Source organism: Ceratotherium simum, chromosome 23, assembly GCF_057802395.1.
Source record: "Ceratotherium simum simum isolate JZ-2026a chromosome 23, ASM5780239v1, whole genome shotgun sequence".
Taxonomy (NCBI): Eukaryota; Metazoa; Chordata; class Mammalia; order Perissodactyla; family Rhinocerotidae; genus Ceratotherium; species Ceratotherium simum.
The window spans coordinates 37904429-37921512 of record NC_141922.1 but is presented as its reverse complement, the minus strand read 5'-3'; positions in this window follow the sequence as shown (position 1 = coordinate 37921512).

Here is a 17084-nt window from a genome sequence, read left to right as displayed (position 1 = left end):
GGGGGATGCTCAGGAACAGTTAGGAAATTCAGAAGTAGGAATCTCAGTGAACACTGCCACATCTAAGTCCCACTAGCCAAAGACAGAGCCACAAGAAATGTTGGTGAATCAGTGAATAAATAAATGAATGAATGAAGCAATCTAAGACCATGAAGGTAGGTGGGGATTGCTTTCTTCTCCATTCTTTTTGGGTACCAGGAATCAGCAAAGAGACTTCAAGGCTGGGCAGCGGGTCCTCTGTGTCTTCCTCCAGGCTGCAGCCCTGTTCCTTTGGGCTCCCAGCTGCTGGGAGAGTTGGGATTGACTTCAGCCCCAGAGGCAAGGTGTCTGTCCTGCATTCCTGTCTCCACCATTGCTTAATGCAGTCTTGAAGGCTCTTCCTGGAATGCCAAAATATCTCTTGGGCTCATCCCTGCTCTTGCCTACCATGATTCACCCAACAAACCAGCAGCTCAATGCTTTTCTCCCCATGAGAAAAAATGAATTTACTTGGACTCCTAATTATAAAAGTGTCAGTGAAGAACTTTCAAACTTTGTTCACTATAAAACTTAACCTTCCCTAGAAAGGAGATCAATGCTCCTGTCTTCACTTTCTCTGCAGCCCAAGGATCTGTCAGCAACTATGGATCCCAGGATGGTACATCTTTTCAGAAGGAAAAAGTATTATGATTGATCAGTAGCGATGTCTGCACAAGAAAGGGGTGGAGAGAGGGAGAGAGCAAACATAGCTATATTTACAAACCCTGACCTATACTTTTAATGCTACCATATTACTTCTTCAAGATGTTCTTTACAAAAAGCCTCCTGTCCCGCTAGGAGGCCCAGTTGCTGGTGCTGTCCCATAGCTAGCTGACCTAGAAGGGTCAGCTGGTGGATGCGGCCACGGTAGCAGCATTATTCTTGTAGCTAAGTTGAGAAAATAGGAGGACAGCAATGGAGTTGGCTTCGTGCTGCCTCAGCCCCCCGTGCTGGAGGCAGATCAATACAGATGTCTGAACTGGTCGTCATTTCTCATTGAAGATCCTTCATGTCATACTCATTGACAGCAAGTCCAAGAGTGCTTTCATGACTGAGCATCTTGATGGAGGTGTGCACTGTGTGAGAGAATGAGCCACACGGGTCCCACCATCTCCTTGCTTCCTCTGATGAAAGAAAACAGGTAGCCTGGCTTCGGGAATTCTAAGTTGCAATGGGAAAAAGAGCAGTCTCAACTCATATCCACTTTCCTGTTGCATGTGCTGGCCCTACGGGGGGGCACTGTCCATGAAGGGTTTGACTTCTTGCTTCTGTTAACTGGTCACAATAAAAAATGAAGACAGGGGGCCGGCCTGGTGGCGCAGTGGTTAAGTGTGTGTGCTCTGCTGCGGAGGCCCTGGGTTCGCAGGTCCGCAGGTTCAGATCCCTGGCGCGCACCGACGCACTGCTTGTTGAGTCATGGTGTGGTGGCGTCCCACGTAAAGCAGAGGAAGATGGGCATGGATGTTAGCCCAGGGCCAATCTTCCTCAGCAAAAAAGAGGAGGATTGGCATCGGATGTTAGCTCAGGGCTGATCTTCCTCACACACACAAAAAAAAATGAAGACAGAATCTCTGGGCTTTAAATAAGAATTAGCTAAAGTAAAGCTGTTTTTCCCGCCCCATAGGGGGTTAGCCCAGTGGAAGCAAAGACTCTGAACAAAGAGGTGTTTTCACCTCTGCGGTGTTTTCACCCCGCAGGGCTCATGGGGACACCTGGGGGAGGGGTAGATTTGAGGAACAGCAGCCAAAAGAAAGCTGCTGAGAGCCAAGCTCTGATGATCTCCAGTCCTCACTCACTGCAGATCAAAGCAGCCTCTCTGTGTCCAGACCGGATAAATATTGAATAAGTCTGCTTGGAAGATTTGAGATCCTTAAAGGAGTTGGGGGCGGGGGGAAGTTCACTGCAGAAGATGGTATCAGAAAATGCTGACACTCAGCTAAGAGCTAATACAAAAGTCAGCAACAAAAGAGTGAGAATGGACTCTATCAGACGTGGCTTCTATTCTTGGCTTAGAATCTGCACACGTGTTACTTCTGAGGTCTAAGTTGTGCAGGAGTTTGAAGGAAGGAGGGAAGCACTCATCTCGCAGTTTGGTTTCCCAAAGTCTGCTCCTTTCTTTGGAAGTCCAGCAGGCTAACTTGAGGCTCCTTCTGCCCTGCAGGAGCGCTATCTACCTCTTCCTGGGACACACGCTCTCAGGTGCCTCTCGTGGGTAGGCCATTCTCCAAGGGACCCCAGTCGGCTTAGGAGTCATTTTTGCTAGGAAGCTTTCCCTGACACCCCAAATCTGGGCCAGTCCCCACTCTCTGCACTCCCACAAGCCCAATGTCCACTTCTATAGAGTACACATGACACTGGCTTGTGTATGTATCCATCTCTCCCACTAGACTATAGTGACTTGGGCAAGTTGATGCCTTACTCAGTTACATGCCCTAGCAGAGTGCCCAGTATGTAGTAGGTGCCCCCAAAACATGTATTGAATGGATATATGAAAAAGAGTATGTGGGGGAGCCTCAGAGTGAGCCGTGCTGAACAGCTGCTCTTAGGGCAGCCCCCCAACTAGAAGGTGCCTCTGAGTTCTTGTTGTGGTTTCTCCTGGCTAATTGTGGGTACCACCAGATTTGGTAGGGATGCTCCCCTTCAAAAGCTGAACCCCAGGTTTTATTATCTGGCCCTTTTCCTTTCCTCATGGTACCCACCAACCACCCAACTTGTCCACCCTGGAGCATAGCACTCCCAGGAGGCCAACTTAAAAGACACGAAACTGTCCTCTCTCAGTGTGGCGAATCTGGGGACACAGTGCGGTGGGATTTCTACTGCGTAGTTTGGGATTAGAGCATTTCATGTGTCTCTTCCCAGGCTTTTCCACTTCTCTCACCATCTCTGGCTGCTCTGAGTCCAGACTCGGGGGGCTTTCTATCTTTCTGAAGGTTCTTCCTCGCTTACTTTCCTCGCCAAGAGTTGAGATCTCTCTCACGCTTTTTCTCCTTTGTGGGTTCTTGGGAAAGCAGGCACTTCGGGTTAGGGTCCCTAGACTTCCAGTTGAAATTGCTCTTCCTATACCTCCCTGAAAGATGCTGTAGCCCCTGCCCTGAGTCCCTGGTATTCATATTCTGTGTCCTTCCCAGTGATCTGTTCTCTGTCCTCCGGTCCCTTCTGGAAGCACACCCCACTGAACGCGTGCACCCAGGCCTCATACCCCATTAGGGCTCACCACTCTCAGGCACACCCTCCACAACCCTGTCCTGCAAAAGGTTCGTCTCTCAGCCACCCTGTCCCCTGGGCATTCCATCACTCTGCCTCCCTCAGCGTCTCCCACTGATCTCCACTTCCCGACTTACATTGCTTCACAGTCGTTTGCCTGGCCTGGGTCTCCCCTCAATTCCCTGTGATTTGGGGGAAGAATCTCACAGTTCCTCACTCTCCTCCATCCTTACTTGCTCTTTCTAATGAGGAGGTGCCACAGGCCTCGAGAGGGTAAACAGGAATTTACCAGGAGGACAAAGGGAAAATCTCATTCCAGGAAGAGGAAACAGCCAATACAAAGGCCCCAAGGAATAAAATCAGGTGAAGGAGGGACAGCCAGAGACCTGGTGTGACCTGCAGGCAGGGTGGGTGAGGTGGGGAGAGCACGGTGAGGGGGTGGAAGGCTTTGCCTTGACAAGAATTTTATGGGAAATCATTAAAACATCTTTGGGCAAGAGAGTTATTGATTAGCTCTGTGTTTATATTCATTATTCCTCATATTGCAGACAAAAGGCTAGTGTCCTTGATAAACAAAGAGCTTGACATTGATAAGAAAGTTGATTAGAAAAATTAATAAGAAACTGACTTTTAAAAATAGCCAATAACTCCACAGAAGAACGAGCAAAAGATATGATCAGATAGTTCACAGAGAAGGAAATACAAATGGCTCTTAAACATGAAAGATGTTCGACCTCACTCATAATAAGAGAAATGCAAATTAATTCTCTACCGAGATTCCATTTTCACCTATTATATTCACAAAAATCCCAGAATTGGATAACACATTCTGTTGGCACTCTCAAACATTGCTGATAGAAGCGTAGATTAGCACAACTCCAATGGTGGACAATTTGGCAATATCAACCCTAATTGTAAATGCTTATGCTCTCTGACCTCTGCTTCTAGGAGTTTACTATAGAGATATGCTGTACACATGTGAAATTCTGTATATTCAGGGTTATTAATTATAGCATTGTTGATGGTAAAATATAGGCACCAGCTAAGTGTCCATTGACAGTGTACCATTAAATAAGTAATAGTCTAACTAGACAGTGGAATACCATGCAATAGTGAAAAAGAGTGAGGATGTGCTCTCTGCTCTGACAGAGAAGAGTTCCAAGACATCCAGGATGGTTATTAAATGACAAAGCAACATGCAGAACAGTGTATATAGTATGCTAAGTTTTGTGTAAAACCAGGAGGGAGAAATAAGAAAATAGATTTTCATTTTCTCGTAAAAGCATAAAGGAACTTGGGATGGGTACAAAGGAAACCAAATGGAGGTGGAAAATGTGTGGGAACCAGACAGATAGGGGGTGGGGTGAGAAGGAGACTTTTCATGTGAATCTTTTAGTATTTTTTTGAATTTTGAATCATGCAAATATGTACCCTATTCAAAATACTACATTAAAAAATTAATTCCTTGTTCCCATTGTCTTTCTTTCAGAATAGTTCTTCTGTAGCCCAGCTGCCCAGAGGAACCAGCCCCTGGTCTTATGACTCACATACCATCTCCAGTGATTCTCAAGTGTTAAAAAATATTCTCTCCAAACGTATTCATAAATGTCTTTGGAGGGCAGCTGCACCATATCAGCAAGTCACTACCACTCCTTCGAGGTTGAAAATGCCTCCTTGTCTGTCTAGGGGCTCTGATTCAGGTGTCTACGTTTTCCCATGTGCTTCTTTCCCACTTGAGTTGTCATCTTCAGATGGTATTTCTATTTAATAAAGCCAGCATCTGCCCTTCATTCTGGTGTCTCTCTTCCTCAGGCATTTCCTCTCTAAGATGATCTTGCTGAGAAATTCTGTGAGAACTGGTCATTCTCGGCGCTTGGTGATTGCTTTTCCAGACTCTGTACTTTATGCGTATCAAATGTGGTTGCCCAATTTAAACACCTTGTAAAAACGTTTTAAATCACTCAGTGAAAATCCTTCAAACAAGGACCAGCTGTGCTGGGGAAAGGGCCAGCTGGTTGCTCACCACTTTCTCAGAAGTGTGGTGGGAAGCAGAGTGTTCAAGAATTCCAGGAGGTGAACGGCAAAATTAACTTACATTTGCCCTTGAGTTGGGATATGAGTGCCTGAGAAAATGGCCGTCTCCTCAAAGCCGCCCTCTCTAGAAGGCATGGTCAGAAGGTCTCCTAGAAGAGCTTTGGGTCGGGCTTCCTTCTCTTGGCTTCATCGCTCTGCAGCTGTGACACCTGCCACTTGGGTTTAAACTAACTTACCGCCCACACATCTGCAAGCAGATGAATGAAAGATTTATGAGCTCAAGTCCAACCTCGACTCGCTCCTCTGCTCTTCTTCCCTAAAGCTGATCTTTTGTAAGAGTTCTGTCCACTCGTGTGTGGCTGGCTTCATTCCCCGGATGAAAAAGTTCTGTAGCTTTGATTACACATATGTACTCCCAACCAGTTGCAAACTCCTGGAGTACAGGGACTGCCTGTGTTTCATCTTTGTTCCCCCCACAGTTGCTAACACGCAGCCAACCTTCCATGAATACTTGTTGAATAAACAAATGAATGAGTGGTTAAGTGGCTCTCTAATGCTTGCTATGTATTTAGATCAGCTCTGTCCAATAGAAATTTCTGTGATGTTGGAGATACTCTATAGCTGTGCTGTCCAATACTGTGGCCACTAGCGACTTGCCGCTACTGAGCACCTGAAATGTGGCTAGTGTGACTGGGGAACTGAATTTTAAATTTTAATTAATTTTATTTAAATGGTCACGTGTGGCTAGTGGCTACCATATTGAATGGTGTAGATTTAGATTATTGGCTCTATAATTTGATCATCTACATTGACAAAACAAATTGTGTGACAATCTCAAGTTAACTCTTCTTGTTTAACATGGCCCAGAAACTTTCAACAACAGTTTTGGAAGTAGTGAAAAAGCATATTAACACATCCCATGGCACTTCCCGTCATCACCACAGGCAAACGGAGGCCAGAAGGAGAAAGAGAGAATAGAAATTAGTTCCCCTGCTTTTTTCTGAGAAAGTCTTGGGTCCCCCAGGAGTGTAAATGGTCAGCCTCTTGGTTTGTGACTCACCCAAGAACCACTTTCTATGACTAGTCCAAGCCTCCACCAGCAGGCTGGCAACAGAGTCAGGGCTGAGTCTGAGGGAAGAGTGCCATGTGGTGAGTTATGCTTACCATTTCTCAGAACAGGTGTTCTTTGGCGAGCCTCCTCTGAGGGCACCCCACCCAACCTGCCTTTACCTGCAGGGGTGACTGTAGCCCAAGGACAGGCAGGAGGTTCATTCCTGGTCACGAATGTCCGGGTGGTGTGGAGTTACCAGGGACTTGTGCCCAGAGACCCTGGAAGGATTTGGATCCAAGGGTGGGTTTTGTGTTTTGGCCACCCTGGCTGAGGCTGAAGTCCGCTGTTTGGGTACTAGCAGCAACTTTAGCAACTTTAATCCCAAACCGGGACCCTTTCTTCAGCACTTGGTCCATCTGGTTCCACCCATTGTTGCCCCTGACTGAAAGCAGAGCGTGTTCTCACGCAGGGTGCTGGAAAGCCTGGGGCTTTTCAGGCATCAGCAGGAGGGTTGGCTGCAGAGGAGGCACTCGCACGTGTCTATGTGTATGTGTGCGATCCCCTAGGTTCCACTGTCCTCTAATGGATGGAACGGGACAGAATCTCCACTCCCAAGGTGAGCAGTGCTCGTTTCTCCTGCTGAACAAGAGTAGTTCCCTTTGCTTTCTGGGTTAGGTCCACAGAGCAAGTCATGAAAGTGGCCCATGATCCCAGGTCACTAAACCAGAACTCGCAGAGCTGCCAGCATCCTCTGCTCTCATCTCTCAGGGATACAGGCAGAAGGTTCATGCACCTGGTGCTCCCTGGTCCCACGCCGTCCCCTCTGGGGTAGCCCAGCCTGCTTGCCACCTCTCATTTGGAAGACAAAGACTGCAGTGCTGGGTCCCTGACACAGCAGAACTCCCGAGGTGCCCGAGGCCCAGGGCAGTGTCTGGGTGCAGCCTTTGGTTGGTGGTGAGCCATTTTCTGGAGCCTAGAGTTGTTTCAACACATCTGACACACCCTACAGGCCCAGCAGGCAGGGTGGGAGAAGCCCATACTGTACATGACACATGGGGAAGCTCTGGTTACCAGTTGCACAAACAATGCCTCATTCAGGGGCTCAGGTAAGTGTCGGGGTAACTTGTCACTCCACACTGATGTGTCTCGCCCTTCCCTTGCTCTACCTCTTCTCCCAACCGCATCTTTAATATCTTTGGGGCCAGGGCAAGCCCTGGTTTAGAGAACAATTGGTGTCGGGAGATCCAATCATCGCAAGAATAATGTGCTGATGGCACGGCAGCCTACTGTCAGCTTGTCATTAGGGCCTTTGCTGCTTGAAATCCCCTCCAGCTGCATCTAAAAGTCCTATGGTTTCCATCACTGCCCTTCTTTTCCAGAGCTACTCATCCCTGCCGATGCTGGGGCTATTTCTGGGTCAAGTGTGACTGACAAGGCTGATGTGAGTGGATCCCCCTGGCCATTCTGAAAGATTCCTTTCAGGTTTCCTGGAGAAGGATTCTGTCCCAGTCTGTTGTTTGTGGCTCTGTGCATTTCTTGGGATGCTGAAAGTTAATAACTACAGAAATTATTTCCTGAACAAAGAGCACTTATGTGATGGCAAGGCTGTCTCAGTGTAGCACAGTCCCAGACTTTTAGATTTTGAGAGCCGGAAGAGAACCTAGATCCCAGTTTCATTTTTAGGGCAAAGAAAACAATACCAGAAAGGTTAAGCAATTTGGCCAAAGTCACTCAGCCTATAGACAGAGCTACTAGAACTTTGAGTAGACAATTGATCAAGACTTGATGGGTAAGTCAGCGAGTTGATGTTGACTTCAAATGGAAATAGGGGACTTACTCTGGACTCTTCACTTAGAAGAAGGGGTATGGATTTAAAATTATTTTGGTTATGATTTTCCTAATATCAGATACCCTAAAATTTACTATATTAAGCAGGATGATAACCTGTCCTTCCTTTTACTGTAAAATGTTTTGCTTTTTCTTTTCCCCCAAATTGTACCAACTGGATTTTTGTAATTTGGAATTCACCCGATTGACTGAATCTGGTCATAGAGGAAGACCCATGTGAAAGTCCTGCAGCCAAAAGGGCACGTAAAGCCAGCCTGGAAGCATCTTTACATGTCCAGGGCTCTAGATGGTGCCAAGTGTGAAGTGTCTGAGACCTCTTGGGAGGATTGACCTCCAAGGTTGAACTGGGGATAAAGCTTGCTCTGTCCTTTCTCCCCGATAATGTGCCTGTCAACTATCAGGAAGTATGGACTGTTATGGTATTGAGATGAGCAAGAGGGGCTGATACCTTCTTATGACTTATAGAAGCTTTGGTGACATGAACCCCTTTGACCTGGTTGAGAGATAGCCAAAGCCTTATTGCCGTGGACAAGGATATACGTAAGATGAGTGAACCCTCTGCTTTTTCTCTGAGACAAGTGGGTCTCTCTCCTCCATCTTATCCCGAAATGCAGAGCCCAGAGCCTCTCACAGTAGGATCTGGTAAAAGGATCAGTTTATGTTTTCCACCAGGTTCTTTATAGAAGGTTTTCATACTTGTCCTGCTAGAGGTCATTCCAGTTCTGTTTATGAAATAGTTGCTAGTTAAGAATCTGGCTGTCATCCACCCTCTATGTTGGGCCAGATTTGTGGTGGGAATCCTGTTTTTCTGGAGATGTCAGGGCTGCAAACTGGTTCACTGGCTGATAGTGTATGTATCCTACTGATCTAGCACTGTATTCTACACTACTTTGTATCATTCCCTCAACAAGAGTTTGCATTCCTTGAGCCCAAATAATGCAGTTCATATATTTTTTGCTTCCTTTTTTAACACACAGCCTGAACACATTGCACATGCTAATAAGGAACTTGACTTGATTTGAGTTTTTAAAGGCTTAAATTAGACAGAAACATACATTTATAACAAAATATATATGTATTGTATGTAGAGTAAAAATTTACAATAAAAACATAGTGTTATTTACTCAAGTTGGCAATAAGAAACAGAAAAATTTTTTACAAAAAATTATTTCAGTAAAAGATTTCAATTCAAAAGTCTAAAAGTTTTTAATAATGTCCCTTAAAAAATGTGATAGTGCGCTGGCCTGGTGGCGTAGTGGTTAAGTTCAAGTGCTCTGCTTTGGCAGCCGGGGGTTCCTGGATTCAGATCCTGGCCAAGGACCTATGCACTGCTCATCAGGCCATGCTGTGGCGGTGTCCCATATACAAAACAGAGGAAGATGGGCACGGATGTTAGCTCAGGGCTAGCCTTCCTTAGCAAAAAGAGGAGGATGGGCAACAGATGTTAGCTCAGAGCCGGTCTTCTTCACACAAAAAAAGTGATAGTACAGCTTGTAGAAGGCGATAAGTTAGCTTGGAAGATGTTTGTATTTACGTAGGTGAGGAAGCCAAATAGCACCTCTGAAAACTTAGAACCAAAGAAGAGGTTGAGAAACGCCACAGATATTGAACAAGTCCTGGGGAGTAGATGGTTTATCACCATAGCATGGGTTGTGAGGATAAATTGGGCACAAATGTCAAGTATTTGGACAGATAAGGGGAAAGCACACTTCAAGGACATCCTCCCAGAGCTGAAGAGCCATGGGTCAGATGTGATCGAGAGCCACCGTGGGGCATCCTTTCAAGGGGTTTTCACATACCTGAGGCCCGACACTTTTATTCCCTCAGAGTTGCTTACAGCCTGAGTACATCTGGAAATTAAAGGAAGCATCTGGCTCCAGTTCTCTGAGGTGATTCAAAGGCAGAGTGGTGCCCAACCATTTTATTTAAAATTTTAACAACGTGAGGGACTTAATGCAGTCCCTGCTATGTTGACGGGATCTACATGCCGGCAGCTGCCAGCGCAAACAGAGAGAGATGGGCTCAGAATCTGGACAGCAGCACTTCACTGGAAGATAATAAGCAGGAATAGCTAGTATTTTTAAGTCCAAATTGCTCAGCCCTGGAAGGTTCTGCGAGAGGAGGAGCCTGAGTAAGTTTGAAAGGAGGAATTGTTCTGCTCTCTTGGGCCCCGGTAGCAGATTAAATATCAGAAATAACACGTGCATTAAATTGTTCCATTGGGCTGGAGAAGTTTTAGCCCAAGGTCACTTATTTCCAGTTCTGAATAAAATTATCTAAGTTGTGGCCTTAACGTTTTCAGATGCAGGTTTTGAGCTGGACTTTGGCCACGCTGTCAGGCGGGCGTGCAGGGAAATGTTAGCTTTGCACACTGCCCCTCCTGCAAGGACCGTGGTGGCCTGGAGGAGTTAACCCATCCCCCGAGGCTCCTCTTTGGGCCAGGAGACCTCTATGCCCCTCTGACCTGCTTTTGTTCTGGTTCCTGGTTGAAGCTCACACAAGCCCCTTCAATTGCTCTTCTGGAGGACTCACCCAAGTTTGGGAAAAACAACAAACAAAGCTCACACACATGGGGTTAGAGGTCTGTGCTTGGATGCTGCTTTGAGTAGGGTAAAAATCTGCTGTTGACTCTTGTTTTCAATGGTCACAGCCAAATATAACACAAGGAGATTTGATGTCAGAAATCTGAGCCGTGGCCGCCTCAGCCCACGAGTGATGAGGACGGGTCCAGAGGAAGGTGTGCTCCTGGCCCTGCCTCCCTGGCTCGCCATTCATCCCAGTGGAATAGATTCCTGTCTCTCTTTTCTTTGTGGGGGACTCCACCAGCAAACTTGGGGTGATGAGGCTTGAGCTCCCTTAAAGCCCTTCTTCCCTTCTTCCTTTTCCTGAGCGGGACAGGCCTGGACAGGAATTGCTTCGTTGCTGAGTCAGGCAGCATATACTCGCTGTGTGTCTCCAGCCGAGCTGAGCTGTGTAAGATCACAAGCAGAAGGGACTTTATTCTTGCCCATCGGGATTCCATGCAGAGACATGGAGTCCCAGCGGACCCTGACGCCAGTTGAGGAGGGCTCAACCAAGCACCTGTGACTTTCTGGGGGCATCTCTTGCCAGCCTCAGATATCCGATGGGCATGAAATATGTGCTTACTTAGGGAGTGGTACTGAGAATGAATGTCCTTTGGGACCAGAGAGGAAATGAACTTCCAAGATGTATATGTTTAAAGTTTAACAGCTGGCTCCCGAGGTGGCAGAAGCCCTGGTTTTGTATCATTTGCCAAGTTCTGTGGTGTAAATACTCCCAACATGGCCAATTTCAAGCTAACAACATGAAGGCAACTGGCTTGCCAAATTCCTGAAAATTAGTGATGGGCTCTTTCGAGTAAAAGCCAGCTCCAAGCTCACCACTGGCACTAGCCCAGCCTGGTATCACCGAAACTGAGCTGAACACACAGAGCTCTGGGTTCAGAGCCAGACAGACACGCAGAGGCCTCCTAGCTCTGCCCCTTGGCAGGTGTGTGTCTCAGGCATGTTACCTAACCTTTCTGAGCCTAAGTATACTTACCTAGAAAACCAGGGTGAATAGTAGTCATCATTCTTTAAGTTTCAAGTGGCAGAAACCACCTGAAGTAATTTAAGAGAAAAAGGGGAGTTTGTTGGTTTGTGCACACAATCGAGAGACTGGAGAATCATGGGGACTTGTTCTTCTTTCCGTCTCCCTCTGCTTGTCAGTGTTTTCCCTTCCTACGGGTAAGGACTCATAGTCACCAGCAATTTCAAATTTATATTGTCAGAGCTGAGTGACCAAAGATGAGAGGCTCTCTTTCCTTATTCCATTTTGGAAAACCCAGGGATGGCCACTTACTGGGTCATGTTGGTTCACATGTACATCCTTGGAGCAGTCTCTGTGGCCAGGCTGATGGAGGACCATAACTGGCAGCCCCCACCCTACCTGTGTTCTAAAGTAGCATTGCCCAGAAGAAGGGGATGCCATTCTGAGCAGAGAATACCCCCAGTGGCCACCTCAGACGTCGTGTGTTGATCCTGAGCAGGTGTGGTGAGCCTAGAATAGGATAATGAATGGAAAGGGCTCCCCTGCAGTAGGTATTTGTAAGTGTTATTTCCTGACTTATCCCCTCCGTTCTCTCATCCTTCCTTATCCCTCCTGCTTTCTCCCAGTGAAGCCCCAGTGAAACTGTGCCAGACACACCAGGGGCCTCTGATTGGGGTCAGGCTCACCCACCCCACCTGTTAGAAACAGCCCTACACACTTCCTCTTTATCTCCTGTCCCTGCAGGACTAGCAAGACTGGATCAGGCAGAACTGGGAGGTATGAGGAGTGGGCATTAGTGTGTATCCACCATCATTTTCAGTATCCTTTTCTTCATCCTCCTCAGGCACTGATTTATATCCTGGGTCCTGTTCTTTTTTTTTTTTTTTTTTTTTGCTGAGGAAGATTAGCCCTAAGCTAACATCTGTGCCCATCTTCCTCTACTTTATATGTGGGTTGCCACCACAGCATGGTTGACAAGTGGTGTAGGTCTGCTCCCGGGATCTGAACTTGCGAACCTGGGCTGCTGAAGCTGAACGCGCCAAACATAACCACTACGCCACAGGGCCAGCCCCCTGGGTCCTGTTCTTAAAGGCCTTTTCCCTCAGTCGTTATAATCCACAGCCCCCCGTATGTGCCTTATGGTTACGTTGCCTAGAGGTGAGAAGATGTGGAACACTCTGCCAAGATCCTACAGCATCTTTTGGCTCTTACCAATCCATGTACACCACTCCAGCTGCCAGCACTGGTATTTCGCTGTCACTGGGCATCCCCCCACCACTGGAGTGCTCCCTGCTATCTGATGGCAGGCCGAGAGTGCCAGGGAATTGACACCCCCTGGGGGAGCATCCTGCAACCAATGACTGATGAGCATTGGTGATGAACACCCTGGCCCCCGGACCCTCCGGGTGAGCTACCGCTGACGGGTGTGTTGTGCACGGAGCTCCAGAGTTTCCCCAACAGGATTAAGCTCCTTCACTCACACTGGCAGCTGGCTAGGTCACTGACCCTTTATTAGCTGCCTTCCCTTTCTGTCTCTCTTCCCATTCCCCTACTGGTATTCTCTGTACCACCCAAACACATCTTTTGTGCTTGAATCCTTGTCACAGGGTCTTCACTGTAGGGGGAACCCAAATGATCATAGGGGATTTCTGAACAGCCAAAACAATGATTCTTGGAGAGTGGAGTTCCAAACTCTCTTTTCTAAACGGGAAATAGCATAATGTGACACAGGTACATGAAGAAATAGGAACAATGGGACAGAATACTTGAAATGGAAATAATCCAGCAAAATCACGGAGCTTTGGCTGCCACCCTGACAACCCTTTATGGGAAGACACTTTGGAGTGGAGATGGGGTGGAGATCCAGGCCCCTTAGTCCAAAGGATGCATGTGGTTTCCTGTCAAAAGGGCAAGGTCGTGCAGAGGAGGACAGTCCTCTAAGACGGCCCAGGCCTCCACGTGTTGTTGGTACTGGCTCTAACAGGGCACCAGCAGCACGTTCTAATGCCCCTCTCTGTGTCTTACCAGAGCCTTGAGTAAAACCCGCCTACACGTGTGAGCCATTCCCATGGAGGGCCAGACTCCCTTTGCTGAGGATAAATGGCTATTTCTTGGTACAGTGGAAGGGAAAGCAGAAGGTGGGAATTCCACCATGCATGTCTTTAAGCCCCCGTGTATTGGACTCTGTGCTAGGAGCTGGGAGGGATTCAGGAGGAACATGACCCACCCTCCTGGAGCTCCCAGTCTGAGTGGAGAGGCAGATGGGGCACCCACCCACTGCAGAACAGAGCCGCAGGAAAAACGTCCCGGAATATTTGGTCTAACAAAGCGCTGAGGGAGGGCAGGGAGGGGTGGTCGTGTGGTTGGAAAAGACATCCTGTATCTGATGAAAGCACATAAATCTTCTAACAGAAGGGCAGATGCAGAGTAGGAGCTCCCTAAACCGTGCTTCACATCTAGGGTCCTTTGCACACCGAGAGTTCAGTGTCTAGGGACCAGTGAAAGAGAATATCCAGCAGATGTTTGATGAGTTATTGCTACAATTATCTGCAAAATGAAAGGCAAAAAGCCAGGGGTCTATTTGTAGCTGAATTACCGAACCTGGGGAGGATCTGGCTGGTGTTATCTGGATTGGCTGTCCTTGCTGCCAGAAAACCGTGTACAGTTCCCTACTATCCATCTCCCTTGGTGCTGGTGACAGCGGTATCCCAATCTCAGACACTGGACGAGGGGTGCTGGCAGTGAGGGAGGTTACCTATCCAGGAAGGATCCAGGACACAAGCGGCATTTTCAGTACTAGCCTCTGCAGCCTTTTCTGCCGTGCTTACTGCATTCCAGTACCCTCCAGGAGAGACTGTAGTGGAGGATGGGCTCCTGCAGGGAGGACTCAGACACCAGACACATTGGCAAGGCCCCCTCTCCCATTTACGGGGGAGAGAGTATGCTGTGGTGCCCGGTGGGTGGGAATCTTTTCTAGGGTATGTGAGGGGATGGGAAGGAGAGAGGGCAGGGAACTATTTGAGCCCAAGTCCAGGACCACCATGTGAAGCCCTGCAAGCCGTGTGAGCCATCTTCATCTCGAGATTTGGGGGAGTGCTTGCAGCCTGCACTCTGGGAATTCTCCCCAGCCCTCCCACACAGCAGGAAAGATGCAATGCGCGTTTGCCACCTGTCTGCTGCCAGGGAGGCTGAGCAACTCTGCCAGAACACGGAGCTGCGGATGGGAGAGTGGGAGTGGGGCGGGGGCCGGGGGAGGGCCAGGGAGGACTTTTGCCATCCTAATTGGCAGGGAGGCAGCTGTTTGGGGATGAGAGACGGAGCAAGCGGGTGCCTGAGCTGGAGTAAAGGTAATTGTTAGCTAGTGTACCTAGCTCACTCTGAGGAGGCCAGGAAGCAATGATTTGTAAGCTCTGGGCGGGGGGGGTGTGTGTGTATGTGAGAGAGAGAGAGAGAGAAGTCACGAGAAAGCAAATTGGGGAAATAGGCAATACTTATCTTCAGTAACTTTTACACTAATCAAAAATAATTTAATTCCTTTCACAAATGTACTTATTTGTAAAATCTGATTTACTTACAAATTGGATTCTTGGGGTTTTTTGTTGTTTGGTCTGTTTAAGAGATGTTAAGGAATGAAACCATTTGCTGGGACAATCAGGCCTTGCCCTATCCCCCCCAAAAAGGAAAAAATCCCTAGAGAAAAATGTTCTTTCCCCTCCCTTCCTACTATCTCACTACCTGTCACGGCTGCAATGACTTTCTCTCCTTCCTTTTTCCTCCTCCTTGCCAATTTACTCTGTTTAATCATTTATTCATTCATTTGTTTATTCAGTCAATTAGCGTATATACTGTAGGCACATATGCTAGGCATTAGTATCTATGGGTGGCAACTATTAAATAAGCTTTTTTTTCCGTCTTCATCTAGTCTAGGAAGAGTCTTCTAACAGTTAATTTCACTCCTAAAAGGCGTGTGTTCTCCATCAGGGATAGCATCTGACTATTTGAGCCAGCTGGGGTGCTCACGGAGGATTCTCACATCACGCTGGACTTGGCCAAGATTACACACAAGGTTCCTCCCAATGCCGAGACCCCATGATTTTGTTGTTATAATTTTTTTTTATGTTTTTATTTTTATTATTATTTTTTTTTTTCCCCCAAAGCCCCAGTAGATAGTTGTATGTCATAGCTGCACATCCTTCTAGTTGCTGTATGTGGGATGTGACCTCAGCATGGCTGGACAAGCGGTGTGTCTGTGCGCACCCGGGTTCCCAACCCCGGGCCGCCAGCCGCCGAGTGCGCGCACTTAACCACTAAGCCACAGGGCCGGCCCTCTGTTGTTATAATTTTTAATGGAATTGAATAGACGCCAAGAAACGAACGTGGTCCCTAAATTAGATTTTTTCCCCTCAACTCCCAAGTGGTCATTCCCAACAAAGTAAATGTCAGACAGGCTTTCTGCTTCACACTGAGCTCTGCCTCCTCTCTGACATTTGATGACTTGAAAGCTGTCTAGACTGGGCTGAAGGAATGGAAAAAAGGGCAATGTGACTTCTCCAGGGTGGAGACATCCTTGGTAGAGAGGAGTTGGGCCTGTGATGATGAGCCTCCTGCTCTGTCCAGGGTGTAGCACCATTCATCCCAAAAAAGGGCACAAGTCCTCACTAAAGGTAGAACTCAAGGTAGCAATGGAAAATGAAGGACAGGACAAACAGTCAGAAAACTGGAAACAAGGCAATTTTCTAACTGAAGATCTGGCAGCCTCTCCAGATCACACTGGGCATAGTGAAGGGGGGCTTGCATTTCGGGTCCACTGGATTGGCTCTGACAGGCACGTTTGTGCATTCCCGCCTGGTGAGTCTGCGCTTCAGGGACCTGCCGAGTGAGCTCCATGTCGTGCCATCCACCCTGATCATGTGAACCTGCCCCTGTGGCCCTGACCCCCCGGCGTGTGCAGGACGCCCCTGCATAGCTCCAAAGGCCCTCTTCCTGCAGCCCGGGATGACTTCTCTTTGCCTGGGTACCATTCTCAGAAACAGGAGGATGCTTGCCTGAAATCTCGATGATTAACATGGAGAATAATAAGTTCTGACTTTAATAATCCTTCCGAAGATGAAGAGATTCTCCACGGAGCCCACCCTCCTCTTGACTTCTATTCAGGAATTAAGTCTAAATCAGAATCTCTTCCCTTTCCTCCCCTGACAGGGCTGTTTTCTAAAGCTGCCGTTGATCAGGAAGAATTGGCGATGGAAGCGTCGTCAGAAAGACTGTTCTTACAATTGAGACCTGCCTGTCGTGGGTGATGAGGTAATTTCTGCTTAAGCTTCTGGTATCCTAGGAGGAAAAAGAACAACAAAACAAGGCCTGTTAATAAAGGTGTGAGAGT